The sequence below is a fragment of the Euprymna scolopes genome, chromosome 26 (assembly GCF_053919585.1).
Source record: "Euprymna scolopes isolate OS-2025 chromosome 26, ASM5391958v1, whole genome shotgun sequence".
NCBI lineage: Eukaryota > Metazoa > Mollusca > Cephalopoda > Sepiida > Sepiolidae > Euprymna > Euprymna scolopes.
The window spans coordinates 13,767,307-13,772,669 of NC_136507.1; the positions used below are offsets into that span (position 1 = coordinate 13,767,307).

The following is a 5,363-nucleotide window of genomic DNA, read 5'->3' on the forward strand; positions in this document are numbered from 1 at the left end:
TCACCACAGTCCGGTGCCTTAACCGTTAGGCCATAATCCCTAGATTAATTATGCTGTTTATTTTTATCGCTTATAAATTTAGATTTTGTTATTGTTGTTATTTTTCAAGATGAAAGCATGCATCATCTGGAAGCATATATATATATATATATATATATATATATATATATATATATATATATATATATATATATATATATATATATATATATATATATATATATATATATATATATATATATATATATATATATATATATATATATATATATTGCCTGAAATAAGCTTATAACTGAGACAAATATTTGCCAGACCTTAAATAATATACGGCATAATCACGTTGACACACCGGTTCCCGTCAGATCACCGAAGTTAAGCAACATTGAGCCTGGTCATTACTAAAATGGGTGACCAATTTGGGAAGTCCAGGTGCTGTATGTAGGAGGACGTCGACACCTCCCTGCAAAAAGTTGCAAAAACTTAACGTGGTCATCTCCCCTAACGGGGATATACATGCGACTGGGGACCGCTTGTGAATTTCATACTTCCATGAAACTTAAACCCTGAATAGGGTTGGTGCTGACTGCACACCCAGACATTTTAATCAAGAAAATTCATGCAAGAACCTGAAATAAACATTTGTTGTTATCATTAATTCATTATAAAAAATCTAAATAATTATCTTGAGTAAAAACAATCATTAAAAACATTAAAAAGTTCTATTAAAGCATTCTTGAAAGAAAATTTATTAGCCATCAGTGATTTGTTATCTGAAAAATAAATATTTATTCATGGAAGTTATGACGAGTGTTTTTTTCTTGAATTGAAATTTGATTTTCTTAAAATTTAATTTCTTAATTTTTATTTTCTTAAAATTTAATTTCTCAATTTTGATTTTCTTAAAATTTAATTTCTTAATTTTTATTTTCTTAAAATTTAATTTCTCAATTTTGATTTTCTTAAAATTTAATTTCTTAATTTTTATTTTCTTAAAATTTAATTTCTCAATTTTGATTTTCTTAAAATTGAATTTCTCAATTTTTTATTTTCTTAAAATTGAATTTCTTGATTTTGATTTTCTTTTTTCGTAAAAATTGTCTAATTCCTTTTATTTCCTTCGTGACATAAAAAAGAATTTTTCAGTTTTTTCAATTAATTTTTATTGACTTATCTTTATAACACAAATATATGTTTTTCATTGAAAAAGAAAATGACCATGTTTGGAAATTTTGATTGGCGGGCTAGACTTTGAAGTAATTAACAACATGACTTAGTAACTGGCACCATTGTCGAAAGTTTACATGAATATTAATAGGTTTTATGTAATTTAGTTCTTCTATTCTATAATAATGTTCAGTATACAAGTAGTTAGGACAAAAGCATAAAAATTCATAAGTGTTGTAGAGACTCACCCATACTCTAAAGATGAACTCTTCTGAACTGTATGAATTAACTGACAGCTACGACTCTCGACGTGGTCAGTGTAATTTCTGTAGTCCGCCATCTTGGCGGTACTTCCTACGACGGTTGCCATTTGTATATGATGTTTTTTATTTCAATATATTTGACCTTTTCTAACTTATCTTCGCGTCCTTGTGTTCCTTAGTGACTCTTATTTCTGCAAAGGTATCACCACTTATCAAGGCCCGGAGGCCACTCGAGGATAAGGGTTAATGAGTGTACAGTAGTCAATGGGAAAATATCGTAGTAATCGTAAGTAGTGGAAATTTGGTAAATTGGATTACTTAAAGGGGGCGGCTCTTCAAGAATTTATTTACATTGGACTTGAAGACGACCAAATTGTAGTCAGGTGGAAAGCAGGAAAACGAAACAGAGTTCCATAGGCGTGCGGTTCTAAGAAAGAAGATTTGTCCATGGAATCTACGCTTGGGTTTAGGCACAGATAAAGAGTGGGGGGGAAATTATTGATAGTAGTTTCAGATAGACAAGTGTTTTTAATGAAAGTTTAGCGAGGTGGGACAATAGATTGGAGCTAAGACGATCAATTTCCATGAAAATAACGATAAAGCAAAGACAGACTCACAACGTCTCTTCTGCGAAAAAGAGGTTGCCGGGAAGAGAAAATGGCTTCTCCCACTAGGCTACGAAGTCTATTTTGAACTTTGTTAAGGAAGGATAAGAATTTCTAGCAGCTCCTGCCCAGATGTGGCAACAATACTCCATCCTTAGACATACCTGGCTTTTATATAGGTAGAGAATTGTATCACCAGAGAGATATCTACTGGAGCGGTAGAAGGATCCCATCATTTTACCAGCAACCTTGACAACGGATTTGATGTACGTGTTCCATTACAGATCAGAAGTAAAGGTCAAGCACAGAAGAAGAGTTGGGTCAAGAATGGACACCTGAGGGACTCAAACATTAATACTGTAAGCTAATTTCTGCCTATCAACCACTACTCTTATAAACCTATGAGATATAAATGATTTAATAATTAAGCTATGGAAAAACAAATATAGTTACCTTTTTAATGTACTTTATTAAAATATACTTTATTCAAACCTGCGCAACCTATTACGATCGTCGCCGACTTAAAAATAAATGTTTCGGCAATATCATTTACTGAATTCGTACTTATCTTGCCTGAATTTAATTATTTTTTTTTAATATATGGGAAATTAAAAAAACGTGGCTGTGTTTGGAACAATATAATTAATTACTGGAATAAATGTACAAAGGGAACGAGCGAGATTGAGATGAAATAATTTTTTGTTTTTTCTTTGGCATCGCCGTGGAATGTTTTATTTTTTTCTTTGGCGTAAAAAGAAATGTAAGAAGCGATCGAGCGAGAGAGAGAGAGGGAGAGAGAGAGAGAGAGAGAGAGAGAGAGAGAGAGCAGGAGAGAGTGAAAGCGAAAGAGCTGGGAAGAATGTATACAGAGTGAGATAGGGAGAGAGATAGAGATAGAGATAGATAGATAGATAGAGAGGGAGAGAGAGAGAGAAAGAGAAAGAGAGAGGAATACAAAGTTACGCCATAAAATGTAAAAAAATGAACGCAGTAATTTACTCATAGGGCAAAAAAGGTATCATTGCGACGCCATATTTGAATTAGCGTTCGTTTAGCATGCTAATACCGTTAATCCGGTATAGGAATGATCAGAGCTCAGCCAATCAGAAAAAATGGAATTAGTTTGGGGAGACTTTTGAATCGGAAAAGGAAAAGATAATGTTATGTATATGAGTTTATTATCCAGTTACGAAGGGTGAAACCTATATCTGTCGAAAGTGAAGAATTAATCCCGGTGATTAGTGGGGGTGGAATTAAGAGTGAAAAATAGGAACTATTTCCTCTAAATGTGGTTACGATTGTGATGATGTTTCTTCTAGGATGAAATGTAGGATTTTATTATAACGACTAAATGTGTTTATAGTGGCGTTCTAAAGTTACATATGATAGTGACTAATAGTCTAAACATAATAAATATGTATGTGACATCTGTTGGTGCAAACCTACGGTACTTTAGTCCAGAGAGGGATTTCTGCAATCAAAATATTATATATGGAGATATTGTAGAACTCACCTTTGAAAAAGTATAAGTCGCGTGAACTACTGCGTTTTTACCTTAAAAGATAGTAGTAGTTGTTCTCGCGTCATATACCTTAAACGTGATTATAATCAACTCTATCATTTATTAATATTGAGCAGGGTGTTAAGAGATTCCAGTCAGCCCAAATAATGTTTCTGTATTGTTATATACCTTTTTCACATAAGAGGTAGCATTACAAATATACAAGGAAAGATAATAGGCAAGGGAAAAGAAATAGAAAAGAAAGAAAGGAAAAGAGGAAGAAATTAGCAGTTGCAGTACAAGAGAGATAGTGTACTTGGTCACGGCTATTTCGAATTCATAACTTTACGACAGAGTTATTCCCCTTTGGTTTAGATCGTTTTTCAGAATAACAACGCCCATTCACATCTCATCTATTTAATGTCTTCAGTCATTGTAAATAATAGCACCATAAAGAATATTCTACGTACAAAATATGATTTTATTTTTGTTTTCAATTTCTGATTCTTTTCAAAACGTGATTATTTATGAAATGTCCTCTGTTGATTATACCGTCGTATAAGGATAAAAAATGGAGAATTACTTTTTGATACCTGACAGGAAAGTAAAGTTTCTCCTAAAGTACAGTTTATAATTAATAATAAAAAAAACTCCTTTCAGATATTCTTATCATTTTGACAATAAAAAAAGAACATTATTTTGATGACGAATAAATGGATGTTTAGGCGTGGTTCCTTTTCATTTGGACGAAGGTTTTTAAGCCGAGTTGGTTTCACAAAAACATTTCTTTTCAGTGAAAACTGTTTTTAAGTTTATGAACAAATATGAGAAAGCGATGCTAGATGATAAACACAAACAAAATAATGAATTCAAAAGCATAGTTTCGTATCAAAGCATTAAAATTACATGTGGTTAAAGACGGTTAACATAAGACACACTTTACCATATTAAAACCAGCAGCCTCTTAGTTTCGGAAATATTATATTTCTAAGCACTTACAACTGGTTTATGAATTTAATTAAAATGTTAATCATAATTAGTTAGAAATAATTAGTGTAAACGTTCTTATAACTAGATCCAAAAATTCGAAACCTTATATATATATATATATATATATATATATATATATATATATATATATATATATATATATATATATATATATATATATATATATATATATGCGCTTAGAAATATAAGTCGCGTGAACTACTGCGTTTTTACCTTAAAAGATAGCAGTAGTTGTTCTCGCGTCATATACCTTAAACGTGATTATAATCAACTCTATCATTTATTATTAATTGGTACCGTTTTGAATTTCTACTCTTCGGGTGACAAATATCGAAAAATTAGCTAAAAACATTAATTCCTTCACCCTCAACTGGGCACTAAACGAAACTAAGAGGCTGCTGGTTTTAATATGGTAAAGTGTATCTTATGTTAACCGTCTTTAACCACATGTAGTTTTAATGCTTTGATACGTTATCATTATGACAGAAATGATAGAAAAAAGGAAAATGCTGAACAGGAAAAAGAGGGAGGGAGAAAAGAAAGAAACAAAGAAATAAAAGGAAAGGGAAGAAAAATCAAATTTCATTATGTGTAAAAAGAAATAGACACACATAAGGGAGGCGAATCTGAATGAAAGAATGACTATATTGGATTATCCCGCTTTAGTGTAATAGGTGTTTCTTAAAAAATGACAGAGGATGAAGAAGACGAATACTTAGTTTGTAAGGGTGGGTCTTTCAAAAAAATAAAAAAAAGCATACTTTCGCAATATATATATATATATATATATATATATATATGAGAGAAAGGTAGTTTGCT

The 5,363-nt window shown here is 31.3% G+C and overlaps 1 pseudogene; it reads left to right on the top strand.

Annotated features, from left to right (window-relative positions):
• The first annotated feature begins 322 nt into the window (after positions 1 to 322).
• LOC145248375 (5S ribosomal RNA) lies at positions 323 to 441 on the top strand (annotated as a pseudogene).
• Positions 442 to 5,363: the final 4,922 nt, after the last annotated feature.